The sequence below is a fragment of the Sciurus carolinensis genome, chromosome 2 (assembly GCF_902686445.1).
Source record: "Sciurus carolinensis chromosome 2, mSciCar1.2, whole genome shotgun sequence".
Classification (NCBI taxonomy): Eukaryota; Metazoa; Chordata; class Mammalia; order Rodentia; family Sciuridae; genus Sciurus; species Sciurus carolinensis.
This window is the reverse complement of record NC_062214.1, coordinates 18,819,017-18,840,245: the sequence shown is the minus strand read 5'-3', so window position 1 is coordinate 18,840,245 and position 21,229 is coordinate 18,819,017.

Below are 21,229 nucleotides of genomic sequence, written 5' to 3'. Positions count from 1 at the left end.
TTCGCCCATTTTATGTTCACATGCAGAATGTGGCGTGTCTTTGTGTGTGAATTGGAGAGCAATGAAGCATGCTTAACCCTGGATCAAGCAATTCATTCCCTTGCCTGTCTTGGATTCTGTGTGAGTCCTGAGTGCATCAGGTTGGAAAGGGAACCTTAGCGATGTTTCCACATCTCCACGGCTTTCCTCAACCCCTCATCTGGGAGGGTCCCTTTCAACCCCTGTGCACTTGGAGCTTTCTTCTCATGTGATTGAGAGATGAATTGCAAAACATCTTTCTTTCCATATCCGCATTGGAAATGTTTGTCTAGTTTGGTCACGATTGTGCACACGAGTCCGGACTCAACAGAAAAGAGCTGAGTGACGTAAAGGACTCACATTCCAGCAATCTCTGTATTTGCTCAGCAGTAATTGACACTGAAATGTCTCCATCAGTCATTAGGATCAGCTCCCGAGAAGACTCTAAGAAGCAGTTAACTACCATTGGTGCTAGTGTACCCCCAAATACGCTTGCTCACAGGATCCTTGCAGGAGGGGGTTTGCGTTAGTTTTACATACTCTGTACTGTTGGAGATGTGCAGACTCTACCCAGCCCTGCGGTGAAGAACGCTTTTGAATTCTGTTTAAACCAGAATTTCCCAAACTAGTTTGGAAATTCTTTTCCTCTCCGGTCCCCCCTCTTCCCTTTCTACTTTCCTGTTTTGTTTTTTGTCCTTTTCTCTGTGAAACACTTGAAGAATAAGGTTTCATGGAGCATATTCTGAGACAAATGAGCCTAAATAACATCATGGCATGAAGTGTGTGTGTGTGTGTGTGTGTGTGTGTGTGTGCACTCTGTGTTTCACTTTCACAGACCTGAAACAGTGATGGGTATTTGGCAAGGGGCAGCTGTAGTCTCCATTAGTGTCCATTAGCCAGTCCTGAAAATCTTGAAATTACCCTCATGGCTTTGCAATCCTTCTTCTCAACCTTTGTCCAAACTTTATTTGTTGACCATAGGTTCTATACATTTTACTTATTAGTTCAGTTTTGGATATTGCCAACTCCATGATCATCGTAGTAAAAAAGTGATCTTCTCATGTAATCTTCTGAAATATTTTATGCAACACTTTGAAGGAACTTGCCGTGAACCAACATGATTTGCCGTGACATTAGCTTCTTACCATCTTCTACGTGGTAATGATCATGGCCCTCTCTCACAGTGTCTCCTTAGCTCTCCCCCAGCATCTTACCTTGACCAGGATCATCATAGCACATCATTGCTCCCCTTGGCTAATAAGGTCACCTCAAGCCATTTCTGGAAGTCCTTTGGGCTTGGGACCCCTGCTCTGCCTTTGCTCCTGAGCTCCCTCCTCATGACATGGCCCCTCCTCACTCCTTCACCCTCAGGAGCCCCTGTCCTGATGTCTGTGGAGCCATCCTTGATATTTGCAGAAAACCTTATTTGTTTCTTCTGGGCTCCCACTACATTTTGCATTTTTCCACACTTCTGGTTTTTCACCTTTAAGAAAAAATGGAAATTATGGGAAAGAAGCCATGTCAAAGGAATTTTGGGAGAAACTAGACAGAATTCAATCTTCTCTTTTTTCTAGACTTATTCAGTAGATTATTACGATTTCCATAATATACGACTACCATATACACATGGTCCAAGCCTTTGGCTATGCATTGTACATACATTTTTCTCTTTGACCCCAAAATCTTCATTTTTGTCCTCACTCTGCAGATGGCTTTATGCAAGGTGGTCTGGCTTCAACATCTGTGTTCTTTCCACGGTGTAACACTGCCCTTGGGTACGTGACTAGGCATGTTACGTGTCGCTCAGCACACTACATGTTCATAGTTACTTTTAATCTCAGAGTTTCCAACTTAATATTAGTATCCACACTTATAACCTAGGAAGATTACTCTTATTTTCATGGAGTAGGTAAGTGTTACCTGTGCTCTTTCCTGTGCATGATCTACTCAGATGACAACAGCCCAGTTGATAATGGACACCAGGAAGCTGTGCTGGGTCCTCAGTAACAAAGTAGGTTCAGGGATCCTACTCAAGTGTGTAATGATTAATCATTAAGAACATATGGGGGCTGGGGTACAGTTCAGTGGTATAGTGAATGCCTTAAATGCATAGAGTCCTGGGTTAAAAATATATGTACACACAAATAAGTATGTATACATACATATATATGTGTATATACATAATATGTATACACACATTCATATTCATATTCATATACATATTCATATATATATGAATTCCCCACATACATATGGGGAGAAACTTGTTAAACATCGCAAGAATGAAAAGAAAATTCAGACAAATGATCCCATTTCATCAATTAATACATGACAAGGAAATGGGAGGGAGAAACAGAAGTAGAAGAGAGAAAGAGAAAGGGATGGTAGCGGGGAGAGAAAAACTCTAGATTAAAATATAATTAAGTGATTTACCAACAGTTGTGTGCATGAATTTATTTATATGTGGAATCTAAAATAGCCACGCTTATAGAAGTAGAGAGTAGTGGTTGTTGTCAGGAGTTAGTGGGGATGAGAGATGGGGAGATGTTCCTGAAGAGTACCAAGATTCACTTACACGGGATAAGTTTTGTAGATCTATTGTACAGCACAACGTCTGGAGTTAACAGTACTGTATCACAGAGTTAAAGTTTGCTAGGAGACTAGATCTTATTATGTTCAGTATTCTTAACACACACACAAATTGATAATAGTAGTAAAGGGAGTAGAAGGTAACTTTGAGAGGTGATGAATTTATTTATGGTCTTGATAGTGGTGATGGTTTGGTGAATATCTACTTATCTTCAAACTCATCAAGTTATATACATTAAATAGGTGCAGCTTCTTAAATGTCAATCTTCAATAAGATGATTTTTTAAAAAGATTGACCACTGACAAAAATAAATGAATATTTAAATAAAAGTACTGAAATATATATATGCATATATCTTATTTCAATTTTTGTTTTTTATTAAAAATCTATAAAAAATTCTAGGAAAATCTGAATGCCAATTAAGGATTTGATAAAATTAACAAAATTTTTGCTAATTTTGTAGATATGATAATGTGATTATGATTATGTTTAAAAAGAAAGTCCTAGTTTTATAAAGATAAATACTGAGATATATGGGTACAGTGACAGATATCCTGGAGACATTTTAAGATTATCTGGGCAAAAGGTCAATGGATGGGATACTAAGTGAAGCTGGATTGATCATGAATCTATCATTGTTGAAGGTGAATGTTGGGTATTTGAAGGTTCATTTTATTATTTTAAGTTCAAAACTTCTAATGGAAAATATTAAAAATTTGTGCTCAGCTGGATGTATTATTCTATGAACAAAAGTGTTGGTTGATGTTTTAAAGGTTTTGTGGTCAATAAATTATCAATGCAGAAAATGTGTCTTCCAGTCAAATCCTTGTGCCCATAACCAGATTCTTGTGTTACCACTCAAGAGCAATTTTTTAAGCTTACCTATTCAGAAAAAAATTGGCAAAGGGAAAAATCACAAGTATTTTTCTTTGTACTCTTTGCTACTTCCCATGGCAACATGTATTTTGAAAAATGGATTTGGAAGTACTCCTTGATTGATTCAAATACATAAACATTTGGCATAGAAGGACTTTTCCAGTTTTCCTCTCATTGGTGATGTGATCAGTATGAAAGATTTCAGGAAAGAACCCAGGTTTGCCAAATGCCATCAGTGTGGCAAAATTAAGAGTTTCCATGGTAACTCTTCCTCCTCCAATGCTGATTAGCTGTAGATGAGAGCATGATGGAATTTCCCAATAGGAAGGAGGGAAAGAGATGGAAAGAACATGGGTTGGGCAATCGGAAGGACTAATTCAGCCGGGTCCAGAGAGAGGACAGCCACTTAAATCGCCAACCCCAAGGAGTAACAAAGTCAAGTTCCATCTGGGAAAACGTGGATATGTACAGAGTTATAGCAGGGTGGGGATCCAAAGTGGTCTGGATCTTTGCAGAGTTTTCTTTATTCTGTCAACATCAGGTTTGTTCAACAAAAAGGCCTGCTGCGGATGTGGTAGGGTTTCTATAGCAAGTGTAAGTCCATGTGGACAAAGGGTCTGGGCTGGAAGGGTCACCTTTCTGGGTTACATTACACAAAACCTCAAGAGTGAGACCCAAGAACTGATACAGGAAACCACTCAGGCAATCAGGTTTTAGGCCAAATACAGGGATTCGTGATCAATGGGCCTGGGTATGAATTCTCTCACTAGCTGTATGTTGACCACCATAGGAAAAATGGTAACTGTTTCAAAAACTCCCTTTCCTGGTAAGCAGGAAGGTGATGACAGCCTCCTAACCTAGTCTCCATTGCCCTCGGATTGGACAAGCCTGCCGGTGCCAGCGGAGCAGCCCTGGGGAAGGCTGGGACAAGTAGAGTGGCAGCATATTTTCTTGATAGCTTCCTTTTTGGCCCACTGGGAAAAGGCGAGGCACCGTGGCCCACATGATGAGATATGGTCTCTTTGCAAGCCCAGTGCAGAGCTGAGTTTGAAACCAATGCTCCGGGCAAACAGCCATTGACCTTTTGGACCCAAACTTCCCTGAATCAGGGAGCCTTGCATTCTGCAATCGACACTCCGCTCTCTTTGCTGCTTACTTATCTGATGGAGCTGTTCTCTTGGAAAGCCGTGTTATTCCTGTAATGCAAAGTGACAGAGAAAATAAAAACACCCAGCTGAGAAAAAGCCACAATGTTAATGTGAAACACAAACTTTCTGTTCATCTGAATCTTAGTTTATTTTAAAACAGAACCCTAACGGCTCAGATCCTGAAGATTGGGAGGGGCTGTTGCCACAGCTGTCCTGCTCTCAGATCCTTCTCGGACTCGCCTTCTGGTCTTAATCCTTAGCACTGTTCCCAGGAGTCAAGGTGGTATGATGTGGGTTTGCCCTCCCCGAATATGGCTGGAAGACCAAGGGAAGAGCAAATTCTTGAATTTACAGTAGATCAGTCTGAAACTAATGTCACAATGTTCTCCCCAATATCCTTAAAGTCCCTCCGACTGAATAAAAGCTTGGCCAGAGTTTCCCAGGAGCTTTGTTGTGGATGAATATGGCTTTTGTGTTCATCTGAACCAAGTTTGGGGGCTGGTTCCAAACTCCCACAGCTGGCATTGAACAACATCTGGTTGGCATCTATACCCCATTTCCTGGTGTTTGCCTGCATTTTTTGGAATTAGCTCAGCTTTCTTATTTTTTTTTCCCCCTGAATGTTTTCTAAACGCTATTCTCCATATAAGAATTTTAGCCATATAAATCCCTGGGGAGAATCCTACTATGGAGGCTGCTTCCTGTCCTCATTCCACCCCAAAACTGGAAAAACAGGAGCCCACGGTGGAAAATGAAGAGAAGCAGTCCAAGTGTCAGAAGAAAAGCAGGAAATTATCCCAGAGGAGAAGGTTTCATGAGTCAAGGGAAGCAAACAATGTCAAATTGCATCTCTTTAAGAAGACGGTTCAAAAAAGGCCTGATAGGTTAAAAATTGATGACCTTTACTGAGTGGGGTAATGATGTCAAACACAGATGCAATAAATTTAAGAAGTGCATGATGGGGGCGAAGGGAAGAAAGAAAGGCTGCCTCTTCAAAGGATTTTCTCTTGGACACTAGTTCACAACGTGGGGTACACCAACAATCCAACACCCTGGAGAGTATTTAAAACTGCTGATTCCTGGGTTCTATCTGGTTTAACTGGATTCGGGTCTTTCAAGAGGACGTGTTTTGTTTGTTTAAATTGATTTTTAAGATGAAAATCACTTGAACTATTTGTTGACTGAGTATAAGTAGCCACAAGAGAGGAAGAAATTAAATATGGAAGAAATTGTAAGGCAATGATCAGAGATGAACAAGGAGGTAGATGCAGGGACCCACAGTCCAGGTAGTTGACCTGAGTCCTGAACAAGGATCTTTAAGATTTACTTAGGAGAACTGAGAGCACTTCCTTTGTCAATCAGTGCTCTCATCTGGTGGCTTCTAGCCTATGACACTGTAGGCTGGGCTATCTTCTCAGCAACTTTTGACCAAAAGCAGAGTGCCTAATACGGGTTTTGTCCTGGTTCACTTCCCCGCCTCTGGAGAGTGACAATGATATAGAGAAACTCCTTCTTTCAACTTAGCTATGATCACAGTCGCATTGGTGATAGAAACAGAAATGATACAAACTGAGGGGGGAGAAGATGAACTTGGGAGGGAAGACTGGGCCTCAGTAGGCACATTGTTGAATCCTTCTCGAGAACTTGTAAAACTTCAGGCACAATTCATTCCAAAGCTTTTTCTGGGAATCTTACATGACAGAAAGGCCAAGGTCAGGCTATTGGTCAGTCACCCTGAGTTAACTGTACTGTGTTCTGCTACAAAAAAAAGAGAGAAGCTCAAAAGAGAAGAAACCTATGGGCTGGGAAACTGACACCCAGCAAACAGCTGTGTTCCAGATGAAAAGGCAGAAGACACGGCAGAAAGTCAAGCAGAAACAGTCCAGGAGAGAGGAGGAGGCTGGTCCAGGAGAGAGGAGGAGGCTGGTCCAGGAGAAAGGAGGAGGCTGGTCCAGGAGAGAGGAGGAGGCTGGTCCAGGAGAGAGGAGGAGGCTGGCAGGGAGAGGGGGGCAGATGGTGGAGGGGATGAGTCCTAGGCAAGCTTGTGGGTGCTGGGTCTTTTCTGGGCTCTGTCACTTCCTTTGCATATGAGAGTGATGTCTATCACCAGGTTTGATCATTACCGGTTCACATCTATCACACTCAGTTGAAAATGTCTTTTTTACTTTATTTATTTTTCATTGGTGCATTATATGCAATAGTGGGATTCATTATTCCACATTTGTACATGCACATAGCCTTTGATCAACCTCTTTCTGTAGCACCTACCCTTTCTCTCCCCTTCTCCCACCCCCAATCTGTTTACTCTACTCTACTGATCTTCCTTCTATTATTATTATTGTTATTATTATTTTAATTAGTGGATCATAATCATATATACCATATGTATATATATTCGTGAAGTCTATGTATACATGGGCATAACATTAAGATCACATATATAAATGGAATTCATTGTGCTACATTCCTACATGGACATAGCAGAATTTGGAAGCTTTTATTCCCAGTTCTTCCGCATGCCCTCCGCAGCTCCCTCCCTCCAGATCCCCTTCCTCTCTCCTCTATTGGTATTTTTTATAGGAATTCATTTGTTTTTGCATAAAGATCAGATGTCTGAGATAAAGACAAGTGTATACAAAGCATAAAATAAAAAGCAGGAGTGTCCTTTCATCCCTCCTATTCTGTGAATCCCGTTTTCCAGAAGTAACCACTATTAATATTTTGGGGGCTAGGCATTCTCCTGTGTGTATGTATGCCTGCGTGGGAAATGAGCACTCTTGTGACCACTTTTAAGGGTAAAGATGGGAGAACTGCACAATTACATAATCAAAAAGGAAAGAATAAGGTGATAGAAAGTCCTCCATAGCTGCGCTTGGAACTCTTTGACAAGCTCGGGTTTTTGAATGATGAGTATAAGCGGTGGGGAAAATAGGTTCAATTTATGTGTGTGGTTTTGAGGAATAGAGAATGACAAGGAAAGACTGTGGGCAGAGAGTCACATTCTGGAAAGGTGAATAAAGAAGGATTATCAATTTTTGCAGCAATGATTTTACTTCCTCGGAGGCCCCATTTGAGAATAGGTTGCTGAAAAGGTAACAGGGTATCCCTTAGATAGCAACATTAGGGCCCCTAGGAGCAAGCATTTTGACATTTTGCTAAAGGAAATCAGGAATCAGTTTAGGTCACCATTCTTGCTTTCATAAAGAGTGTTGAGGTTGGTAGCTTAAAAAGAAAGAATAGAAACAGTGTTCCTGAAATTAACCAGGGACCTTGAAATATGACATCATGATACTTTGTGTCCAACATGAAAGTACATGTTCGGGACAGAGCTGAGGCTGGAAGAGATTTTAACGGACAGTAGTCAAGGGGTGCTACAGTCGAATCCGCCTCAGCTGGAAGTGAGAGCAGCTCCAATAAGACCTGTCTTATTTTACTTTTTATTTCCACTGCCTTTTGTGAAAACGTATATACAGTGTCTGGTTCATAGTAGGCAATCAATAAAAATATTTGCTTAGTGATGAAATGCCAAAACTAATGCATGTGCAAAAGAATGCATCATGACATGAGTCTGAGAGGAGCAAATGGCTAATGATCTGGGTGACAGAGCCAGGGAACAGCAAGAAAATGCTCCTGAGCAATGCATCAGAGAGATCTTCCACCTACCATGCACTAAGCAGCAAGACAAGGATCTCTGCTCATTCGTTCGAATATCAGCTTCTAGAGCACAGAGGGCAGGTTAGGTGACTGAAAGAAAGGTTTACTCATTTCCGGGGCCTGTTTCCTAGCTTTGTGCTGTTATAACATTGCAATGGATTTGGGGGCAGCTTGCAGAGCCCCCTCCAAAATCTGGCTCTTTTCTGTAGTGCTCCCAGGGGGAGGTATTAAACTTCATCAATTACCTTCCCAATAGTCTCCCCACTGTGGAAAATCCAAACTCCTGTGGTCCCCTGGTTAAGCGCCGTCCAAAGGAGCCAATGGCCTCTGTGTGCATTTTTGAGAAGTCATGTGATTTCTTAGTCTGTCCTCTCAATTTATTGCCAAGCCATGCAAAAAAGATTCCCTTAACTATTTTTTGTAGATCTTAAAATTGACCAACTGAAGGACTGCATGTTAATAATTTATTCAGCCTTTGGGTAAAGTAACGTGTAGTGTGAGGACACTGTTCCTGCCCCGGCTCACCACCAGACCTTCGTTTCCAAAAGCTAAGAAAGGAAACCTCTGCCGCCCCTTGACAGTCTCACACCTATCCTGGTACATATTTCTAGTCTTCAATTAAGAATAGGCCCTTTGTTCATGATCAGACAAGTCTGTTGGACAAGAAAAGGAGAACATTTTGTCAAGGAGGCAAAGTAGGATCCACCCTACTTTGTCATCTTGCCATTGGGAGGAAGGACAGTCTCTGTCTGTTTCATTCTCTATTCTTTATATTCTTTTTTTCATTCTTTCTTCTTTTGGTACTGGAATTGAACCCAGGGGAACTTAACCACTGAGCTACATCCCCAAGCCCCCTTTTTAAATTTATTTTTTTTAATTTAGAGACAGGGGTCTTACTCAGTTGCTTAGGACCTTGCTAAGTTACTGAGGTTGGCTTTGAACTTGCAATCCTTCTACCTCAGCCTCCCGAGCCACTGGGATTGCAGGCATGTACCACTATGCCTGGCTGCTATCCTTTATATCCTTGCTGCTGAGAGTGTGGTCCACTCACCTGGGAGTTTGCTGGAACTGTAGAATCTCTCTGCTGAATGAGAGTCTGCAGTTTAACAAGATCACCCATGTTTTACATGCATGTTAAGGTTTGGGAGCACTGGTTTGTATAGCCCAACACAACCTCTTGAAGAAGAAAGTAACCAGCTAACATTGATTGTGTGACTAGGTGGGAGGGGGAAAGAGCGGGAAGGGAAAAGAAAGGAGGGGAGGGAAGGAGAGGGAATTAAGTTGAAATGATTTGAATTCATATGGCTTAAAAAGCAGCTCAAGTTTGTGACCAGTATGAAAATTGCCCTTCATTTGCATATAGTGACACAAGCCCATTGCTAAAAGTTTTCTCAATTTCAGTTACAAAAAATAAATATCATGCACTTTAGGGGAAATTACTTCATCTTTGCATTTTACCTCTTTGTTTTGGAAAGGTGCTTTTAAAATAGGTTAAATATGCCTGTGATTCTTGGGGTCAATACTTAAGCAAACTCAATGCAAATAGAGGCAAAAAGTAAATGACTTCCTAGTTTGGGAAACTTTATAAAAAAAAAATCCGAGTTGGGGAGACGAAGGGTCTATTCGTGGAGTGAGCATGGTTTGGATAACATATGGCTGTTCTCATGGAGCCCATTGGCCTAACGTGTGGAGAAAAACCTATAAGCCACCCCCACAAACACCCTGTCACATTCTATCACATGCTACTGAAGGTCAGTACCGGGGCACCACAGGATCTTATGAAAAGGCAACTTGCCTTCGCTGACCGTGGGACGGGCTCAAGGAGGAAGCCTGGAGGATACAATGGTGAGGTGGGGTGGGAGGGGACACTGGAGTTTGCCCAGTGTTCTAGACTGAGGTGGCCGTGCATGCTAAGGGATAGAGAAGGAGGCATGCCTTGGGGACTCAGGCAGTGAGGAATGGCTGACACTCGGGGTACAGGGGACTAGGAGAGGGGAAAGGACATGCAGTTGGGAGGGGCACAGGGGCCAGGTCAGAAGGGCCTTGAATCCCAGTCTAGGCAGACTCCTCCTGAAAGAAGGGTTTGGATCAAAATTTCCAATGTAGAAAGATAATTTGGAAACTGATGGATAGATAGGTGGGGATGGGTGGAGAGCACCAGGGGACAAGGGTGAAGGCAGGTGGCAACACTGGCCTGAGGAAGACCAGTGGTGAGGCTGCTGCATCCTCAGAACAAGACTAGGTGGTCTTGGGAGATTGACTTTCGTCAGACACCAGCCACAGAGGAAAACAAGCAATTCAGAGACATCCAGAAGAGATTCGCTGCGCTGACCCATGCCTGCCTTGTTTACGACAAGGGTTCCCAACCGCCACAAACCCTCTTCCTGATGTTTTGAGTGCTGGCTGTAGGAAGAATGCGAACACTCGAAAGCCCAGAAGCTGTTTTCTCTCATGTGTTGTTTTGTTTCTCAAGTGATTCTTGCCATTCCGTGAAGCTCTGCAGAAAACCCCAAGTATCTTTCACCACAGGGACAGACATTTCTCCACAGTGACTTCAGTAGTGCCGCCATTGTGCACCTACGTAGCTCCTTTAAAGTCTCATTCAGGGTGCTGCAACACATGGAAAAGAAACCTGGGTGGAAATGGGGGAAGGGAGATTTGTCAAATATTTTAAAGAGTTGACAGAAACCCACAGTCTTCCTGGCGAACCCCGAATGTTTAAACTCAGAAGCAAAGGTCGCTTGGCCTCCTCAAGGCAGGTACCCTGGAGGGTGGGAACTGGGAATGGATGTGAAAGCGTCCAGTTGGATTGTCTCCTAGTTCTTCATCCTCTGAGCTTCTCATTTTCAGGGTTGCAGGCTGGCCCATCATCCTTTCTCCCTGGGCTCCAGGGAGGCTTAATTGGGGCTCCACAGTTCTCTTCAATCTGGGAATATTCTGAAGTTGAATACAGATCAACTTTTTTGACATTTTCTTGACAGCACCTGTAGTATTACACCAGATTCTCAGAGACATGTATGACCTAGAAAAGACAGAGAATCTCCAGCCCTGAGTAAGCCCCTCTTCTCCATCTGCAGCAGAATGAACTTCAAAACCCTCTCTTTATCCAGCGTGGCTCTCCTCAGTACCCAGCCATCATCTCCATTGCTTGTTTGGCTATTGCAGAGAGACACAGTAACAAGCACACCCCAAACTGTGCTTACTATCTTCTTTCTGAACCTCCTTTGTGTGGTAAAATACCTCTTAGTCCTTTTTTACCGTCTTCAGTCACCTCAGCATTCATTCTTGATAATGTACCCCTGATTCTAAAATTCACCCTCTCTCCTTGAGTCTCTGTTACTTAGAGAATAAACCCAAACTACAGGATGGGACACCCTTTATAGTGATCACAGTCTTATCTTCCGTCACCATGCTTTACCTACACGGTGCTCCCAGTCACACCTTTCTGCCTTTGTTCAAGCTGGTCTCTTGGCCTGGAATGTTCTTTCCCTTATTGGATGCACAACAATGACATATACAAGGCTCAGCTTAGCAGTGTCTTCTCGTGGATTATCTTCCTAAGCCATTCCTTTCCACCATGCCACCTGAGTACAGAGCATTTGGCATGGTATTTGATTGATTGGGTTTATTTCTTCATTTCTGTACCCACCTCCCCTGCTGGGCCCTGCATTATCAGTTGCTGACCCTGTAGTACCCAGGGTAGGAGGGCTTGGCATTCCATGGATCTCAATGTTAGTCTATACCTATCTAACTGGCAGAAGATAAGACTCCTGAGCTAAAGACCTGATAGGGTCTAAGTTGGGAAAGTGTAGAATATCAAGTAGTACATCTTACAACAAGATTTCTCCTTGAGTCCGAACTGATAACCAGGGCCATCTTGGACTTATTTGCTAATTTCTTATCAGAAGCCAGCAGTTTTTTGGCATATTCACCAAATATTTATTAAGCTCATACTGGGTGCCAACATCTGTGCTGTGTTGTAGGGACAGTGATAAACAGAATAGTTATGGGCTGTGCTTTTTGAGTTTACACTGGCATGGCTCTCCAGTCTTTATTTTATCATTTACTTCTGGGTTTTAACTGTGAGAACGTTTCTGATTGAACAAAAATATTTACCTCGACTTTTCTTTTTTCTCTCCTCCTCTTCCTCCTCTTCTTCCTTCTCTTCCTCCTCCTCCTCATTCTCCATTTTCTTCTTCTTCTCTGCATGTATGTAGGGGAGAAATTTTAGATGTCCTATTATCATTAACATCAGGGTGGTCCTAAATTATAATTAGATGGAAATTATGACCATTGTTAAGAGCTATTACAAGTCATACCACATATTTAAGATGTATATACTTAGCACTATGTGAGGCACTTACCTTGATATTTTCTGTTATCTTCTTAGTAGACCTGAGAAACAAGTACAATTGTCATCATTAGGAATATTTTACAGATGAGGAAACTGAGGAACAAAGAAGTGAAATCATTTGCTTAGAAACTATGGTCAATGTAACTCTAGAACCATGTTCTTAACTTTTTCTATTTAACTTGGAATCTAGAGATGGAGAAATTGTTCAGAATAAACAAACCACACCAGCTATAACTGGTGCTTAGATCTACTCTCAATTTAAATATACAAGAAGAGTATTTTGAGGGCATTCCATCATACAGAGCCATTCAGACTTTAATTTCAATTTCAAAACTTTCCAGGGTAGCTTCAGAAGAGAAGAATCATGCTTTCAATTTCTTCAGAATTCTCTCACAGTATAAAAAATTCTGCAGTACCTGCTCACAGTCCTAGAAATGAACTCATTTATTTCCATGAGTTTTCCCAGGTACAGCTGTGGGAGAAGGAATGGGTGACTCAGTGGGCAAGTCTCTACCTCTCTCTTTGGAAAAGTGGAGTTGAGATCATGGAGGATGGGATGGGATCCACCAGAATGCAGATCTACCTCAAAGCCAATGGTTGTGTTTCACTCACCACTCCTGGATTGATGGAAGTGTTCATGGAATGTATCCTCAATTGGAGAATCAAGAATATAATTTATACTCATAATTATATCAACAGTTAAAAGCTTATTAAATATTCATAATGGCAATGTGCTAAATGCTTTGCATATTTTCTAATTAAATTCTTCCAACTTTTTGAAATGCACACTACTATTAACCCCTTTTATATGTAAGGAACATGAAGCTCAGTATAAGTTATTTGATGAAAGTGACATATGCAAAAATACACCAAGCCGTGATTTGCACTCAAGAAGTCAATGTGTAAGCACTTAACCATGATGTTCAACTATCTCCATAATCCATAGGAGGAATGCAATTCATGGCCACTGGAGATGTAGGCAATTTGTGGGAAAGAGAAGAAGGTGCAGAAGAAAGCAGTTCCTAGAATCTGTATGGTGAATATGAGCTGTTTAATGGGAAATTCGGAACTATTACTAAGGATTCATTTTATTCCAAAGTGAAGCAAGGATTAAAGGAGATAGTTCATGTAGAGAAACATGGAAAGATCTTAAATGTTTATTATTATTGTCATCATTATCATCATCATTAACTATTTCAATATAATTCCTTCTACTATGAACCAGTCTGCCCTCAAGAACAATGTTAAATGACAAAAAAAAAAAAAAAAAAAAAAAATCCAGAGTTGCTCAGAGTCATCAATAATAATGGCCAGTCCAAGAAATGCCTTATTAAAATGGCCACTTCCAGAGTTCCTCCTGTGCCTCCTGTTCCTCTACTATGTTAATGAGACATAATAACCTTTTAAAAGAAAACCTTTTAACATATTTTCTGTTTATCTCAAATATTTCCTTCCTTTGTCCTCAAGGTTGGGCAGTAATTGGGGAAAAAATTCTATTTTCCTTTCTTTCTCCAATCCTGCTCAACTTGAGCAGGCCCTGGCTCCTTGCCCACCCACCTTTATTCCAGATGTTACCCTGGCGAACCTCTCAGGCTGTAACCAGGCAACCACTGGGAAGAGGGCCCTCCTGGCTCTGGGCCTAGAAACAAAAGAAAAACAAATAGGAGGATGTCTTGAGTCTTCTACTTACTTTGGTTTTCCAATCTCATTTCCCCCAAACTTTATATTATTTTTGTAATGGAAACTGGGGCATGGTATCTGGGCTGTCTATTCACACACCAAATGTCCGGTCTGTTCTGGAGCAGACCTCTGGCTGGATTTGATCCTATTGATCCTGATTCGGGACTCTGACAGCCAAGGAAAACATTCCTACGCCTCCTCTCTCCATGCTGGAAAGGAAAGTACTGACCACGTGGCCTTGCAGTGATGAAATCCGGGGCTCAACTGACACACAGCTCTCAGGCAACTGAGGAGCTTTGTGCGGAAAAAACTAATGAAGATTCTCTGACGTGTTTTATATCTTATAACATCTCTTCAGTGCACACCCCTCTTGCTTTCTTGCTTAGACTATTATAATCTTCTCCATGGTCATCCTTCCCTGCATAGCTTAGACTTTTAATCCTTCCTTCATGATTCCCTTGGAGAAGACTTGTTAGCCCTAATAGTGGTGATATTGTGGTCCCATTTAAAGCCTACCTTTGTTCTGCATCGCCTATAGCCTCATTCCCCAGTGTCTGTAGCCCTGTCTTTGAGAATCATCAATCATTTATTCAAACTTTACTTCTTGAGTACCTACCTTATGCCAAGCATTGCCATTCTTCTAGGTACTGTGGATATGCTTTATGAAGAAAGCGTAGAAACACCCTGCTCTCATGAAATTAGCATTCCGTTGGTGGATGGAAATGACAGATTAGTAAGTAAAAAATAGTATGCATAGTCTATCAGATGGTAATGAGTGTTATGAAAAGCAATAACTCAGGGGTAGATGGTAGGAAATGCAAGAATGAGGGGAATTTGTGAAGGATCCCTGGGAAGACAATTATTGGGAAGAGATAGGAACTGGTGATAGACTCAGTCAAGCAGAACCAGAAGGTGGGGATAGGGATATTCCAGGCCAAGGGAAGAGCAAGTGCCAAGGTCTGAGGTAGGAGTATATATCATCCCTTGGAGTTAGTACCAAGTGGCCAGTGTAGCTGGAATGGAATGAGACGAAGAGATGTGTCCAGAGAAGCAAAAGGAGAACATGGCTTATGTATTCTTTAGAACATTATCTGGACACTTCATTTCATGTGGAATGTGGTAAGAATTCATAGAAGGATTTTGAGCAAGCTAGCAGTATCCTCTGATACACTCTTAGAAGGATCATTCATGCACCTATGAAACACTTATTGCAGAAAGGCAAGAGGACTTTTTAGGAAAATATTGGAAAAGCTGCTCCCCCAAAACTGCAAAAAAAAAAAAAATGGAGGATTGGGTAAAATTAGCAGGTTTTACCAATGCTCCCTGATCAATGATTCCTTCCACATAGATATCTGCTTTCTAGTTGAGTTCCTCTTACCACAGGGAACTCCCTCACTCCCTTCCCACTGAGACGATCTGAACTTCTTTGAGGATGTTCAAACCTTCAGTTACATTCTTTTTAATGAGTTGTAATCTGTCTTCTATAAGTTTCTTTTCTTTATCACTTTAGTCTTATCCCTTAAGTTCATTAAAATCAAATCTGTCTTCTCTCCTTTGTGACTCTGTCGTTAAGGACTCCCCTTCTCCAGAGTCCACAATCCCAGCTCCTGACTTCATTGTATCTGGTGCCTCTCCATGTGGCACCCTCCTGTGAAGGTCCTTTACTCAGGAGAGTCGCATCTTCACCGTTGTAGGAGTTGAAGACCACATGGTAACGAAAGTTCTGAAGTCTGCATTTCTGCCCTTTGGCAACACTTATCACTATAGTCTATTTTGGTCATTGTTGTGACCAAAATACCTAACAAGAACAACATATAGGAGTAAAGATTTATTTTGGTCCATGGTTTTAGAGGTTCAGTCCATGGTCAGATGGCTCCATTTCTTTGGACCTGAGGTGAGGTAGAGCATCATGGTGGGAAATGCATAATGAAGCAAAGCTGTTCACCTCATGGAAGCTGAGAGAGAGAGAGAGAGAGAGAGAGAGAGAGAAGATAAACTCTTCTAGGGCCTGTCCCTAGTGATATACTTTCTCCAAATAATCCACTCGAATTATTAATTCATCAAATGGATTAATCCACTGATGATATCAGAGTACTCATGATCCAATCATACTCCTTACGCTCTACCTCTGGACCTTGCTGCATTGGGAACTAAGACTTTAAGCACATGCTGTTTTGGGAAGATATTTCAGATCCAAACTATAATAGATACAGACCTCTCCATGCCTTAGTTTGTTCTCTTTTACAGTGGAGAGCATTTCATTTCTTCCATCTTACTTCTGGGAGCATGGTAAGGGTTAACTTCTAAACAAACTCACACTACTTTGCAGACAACAGCAAACACCCAGCGCAATATTGTCCTGATAAAAAAATATCTTTCCATAATGTGGTCCAAAGCATAGAGAATATTTTTACTCTAGCATTTCCTGCCATTAATGTTTTCCTTTTGCAATCTTCAGAGAGTGTTATGTGTGAGTTTTGTGTTATAAAAAGTTACATAAACACTTTTACCTTGTAATCTACTATAATGGCATTAGTTAGTTAGCTGTGGGCCTTTCTGTCTTCTCTTTCTTCCTTCCTAAGTGGAACAACACTAAAATGCTACACCTTTTAGGGCTGGATGAGATAATGTCTCTTAAGAATGAGCCGTGAGAGGCAGAGTTTTCTATGGGGTGGTATGGAGACTCTGACCGCAAATGGGTGTATGAAACTTGGCAGGCCTCCCATCCCAATTGGTAGCTACCAAGTCATCTTCCATGCATTTCTGTTGCAATCATTTTATTAAAGTAGAAGTGTACCCCAAATGAGGGTAGAATAGATGGATTTGAGAGCAGCAAAGATGGAAAACATTTCTTCCCTATAAGTTGTCCCTGAGGTGTTAAGGTGTGTGCTCAGCAAAGAGGAACACATGCATTTTAGATCTACAATCACTGATCAGTGTTTGAACACCTACCAAAATCATGGATAAAGCTCTGTACTGTGTTATAGGCATTAAAAATATAAATAGAATAAACCCAATGACCTTGCAGGACTTTAAGTGGGAAAGAAAGAACTACGCCCAGATACTTGCAATGCTAGAGGAAGATGCAAAGCTATGATGTACAAAAAGCAGTGATTAACACAGCGAAGATTATTTAGCAGTTCACTAAGAATATAAGTAGCAAAGATCCCAGAGAACTCTAGTGCACAGCAATAGCATGGGTTTAGTATCAAACCAGTCTAATTCTGGATTCTGGAATCTCCCCCTTGGTAGAAACTTCTAGATCCCACTCAATACCTGTTTTTTTCTTCTTTCTTAGGAAAAGCATTGCTTCCAACCTTGGTTATCAATCATCATTTTGTAGAATCTTTCTATTCTTTCTTCTTTCTAGAAAGTTCTGCTTAATCTCATCAGTGCTTTCAGAAATTGAAAATCATATTTAAGTCTTGACTTTCCCAGGAGGCTTGTGCCGATAACACTCGAAGCTCTTCCAACTTCCTTCACCAGAAGCAGGCGTCGACAGGGTCTCTGAATTACATCTAGGAGGCCAGAGAGAAGCTCAACGGATGGTAGTCATTCAGATCTCAAGCATTAGATTTTGGCCCTCACAGAGATGAGTATCCTGGAGGAGTAACATGGTGTTGTGATACTGGAGGACAGGCAAGGACAGTAGTAGGCTTCATGAAGAGTGGTCAGATCATGGCCTCTGGGCTCAAGTGTTCAGAAGGAGCCCAGTTTAGACCGATACTCATTTCTAAAGAGTGGACTCTCATTCACATTCAAGCCTATAACTCAACAACTCTAAGATTCTGTTAGCATGTTACACTGATCTTTCTGTTCACATCTTAAAATTTTATAACAAACAGGAATTAAAGGGGAGGGTGCCAAGATATATTTGGGCATCGCCTTCCTGTAGAAATGACAAGGTGACTGATAGACATTGTGTAGCACACAGTTTTCATCCCTCTTATGTGCTTCACTCCCTGTGTCAGGTGCTAATCATCTAATGTTCAGAAGTGTATCTAGATTGGTGTCTTTGTGTTGGGAGCCTTCATTTCTGCTTTTTGCTTGGATGTTTGTGTGGACATCAAAGACATCTGTGCCAAGGAACGCGATGAAAACCTGTCCCCATGATACCAGGTGGGCTTCTGAACATCAAAACAAATGAAATGAAACATTTTCCTCTTAAACAGTTTAAGGTCATTTGGCCCTATCTTCCACAATTTCCACTTACTTTCATAAAAGTTGGTTTGTATAGGGAAGCTTTACAGATAAGTGAAGAGAACATAAAATAAGGGGGATCATTTGTAATGCACAGAGTGGAAGTCATCTGGACATGAAAACGTGCTCAAAACCAGGTCCTTGAGAAACTCATTATGTAAGACTGGCATTGTTCCACCTATACCCAGGACTCTTTTCTAGCACCTGCCTCCAGAGGCACTTATGTGAACACAAACTGGGATTACTAGATATATGGGGCCAAACATACGTACTTTCTTGCATTCAGTGGTGGTACCTGTTGGTAGAGCTCTGAATGGATTTCTCCATGGGAAGCTCCAGCTGTCGCTAACGTTGTCTGCTTCCTTCCGTCAGTCTCATTCTCCCCTGGGATGACAGCTGAGCTCTGATATGGCACTCACTCATCTTTCCCTAGTGACATCCTGGGGACAGTAGAGACAACACCATAGAGGTTATGGCTTCTAAGCTTAGGTGCAGTCTCTGTAATGAGCCCAGGAGTTCATTTCCTCCATGTCTCAGGGGCTAGGTGACATAATACTGAGGAGTCTTAGTGCCCCAAGGGGAAAACTTGACCAAAGAGACCTACAAGATAGGAGGGAGTGGCAGATAAACGACAGTCCCATTCTTTCTTGGATACGATGGTTCTTGATGGCACACCCAGGGGAACCAGAAGGGCTTTCTCATGAAGGGGTGATCAGTTTCTCAGAGCATCGACTTACCTTTGTTTTCCTGGCCTGCCTCACGTCCCTTCTCCTTCACATTCACTGTCCTGGGATCACACTTCCCAACGAGGCCTGAGTAGGTAAGTTTTATATCAGGCTGTTTTCTAGGGACCACGTAAGATATTCAATTGTCTTATGAGACTCATTCAACTCAAGTAGCAGTTCTCCTTGGCATTTAGGATAGTAAGAAAAACATGCCAGTTATGGTGAAAAGAAATTCCACAATGTCTTTTCACAGTGGAAACAGCCAGGGTTGATCATCCTGTGGATCTGGAGGAGACCACATATTTTTGGAGTTACATCTTCTGATATGTTTGTTTAAAACACACAAGACACAAATAATTTGAATATTTTATCTGAAATGATTTTTTCTTCTTTTATGGTTGGCTCTATTTTTCTTCAGAGCCTTTATGAACATCTGATATTATATTGTTTTCCTCTTTTATTATCTCCCTACCGTGAACATCCATGGAGGAAGAAGTTCTCATTTATTATGTTTACAGGTGAATTCCTGATGTCTCGAATAGAATAATGAGAATTCTTGTATTGCAAGATCAGAAGAAGTTTAAAATACTGATCATAGGTATTCAATTTTTTATTGATTTGTAGATTGTATAGACTTATTGAATATTTATATGAGCAGACTCATTTCTCTAAATTCTCTTTAAACAACCCTTTGAGAGAGTCTGGATATCTTCTTTGTGAATGCTGACTGTGACTGAGAGCTCACTAACCCTAACAGAACCATGTTCTGGGTCAAGCAGGGTTGATATTGGGTTGATAGTCACTTACATAAACGAACTAATCTGCGAAATAATGAAATGCTTCCATTTCAGTTGATAAATGGTGCAACAGTAACTGAAAGAAACTATATGACTAACTTATAATTTCTAATGTATACTCATTAGTTCAGGTTAATTATCATATAGAGGATCATGATGATCATATACATCTTTTGATGTCCAGTATTTAATTGATTATAAATATTATTGAATAAAAGGGTATCTCAGCATCATAGGGTTGGAAATCTTTTATTTATTTATTTATTTATTTTTAAGTATGGGGCACTGAGCCACTGAGCCACATCCCCAGACCTTTGTATTTTTCATTTTGAGACAGGGTCCTCCCTAAGTTACTGATTCTAGCTTTGCACAGCTGGGATTACAGGTGTGTGCCACTGTGCCTGGCAGGATCGGAAAACTTTAAAAGTTTATAAGTTCAGCAGAAGCTGGGAGATGTTTCTGCACATTATGTAATATTTTTCTGGTAAAGGGGTGTTTTCTATTTAGTGATCCTAAGAATATCTGACGATGACATGACAGTGGTAGTTCTGACAGTTCCAGGTCCTGAGAGCGGTGGGGGCGTGGGTTCTGACAACCCCATAGAGTCACCTAATGGATAGTGTGGCACTGTGTGGGGGCGTGACCCCCTGCATTGTTCCAGAGTGATCCAGAGTTGGCAGTGAATTGCAAAGAGAGGTCGAGGCCCTGCACACCCAGGGTCATGTGGGGGTGCTGACACCCAGGGGTGGGCCTGGGTGGGCAGGAGGAGAGCACTCAGTGGCCCTCTGAGTGCAGTGAAGGGTGGGCATAAGCCACCTAATGACTCCCCATGACATGGGAGAATCCGTGGACATTCTGCATGCGATCTCACAAATCATGGCTCGGACAGAGACCCCCATCTGACAAAAGGTCACACCAGAAATTTCTAAAAATCATCCTATGGTTTGGAAACCATTAAGTCCTAATGAGTGTTCACCACTTCCCTCTGCACATGCTCATGGTGCCTAGTTAGTAGAGCATTTGAAATTCCACCTATGTTCTTGTCATTGTTGGAGTTGAAACCGTATCATTGTATCTTTAGGTACAATGATGATTTTATAAAGTGGTTTGAGATTCAGAAGAGTGCAAAAGTAGTGCATGTTCCTACCTACCCTTCACTCAACCTCCCCCGATGGTGTGACATGGAA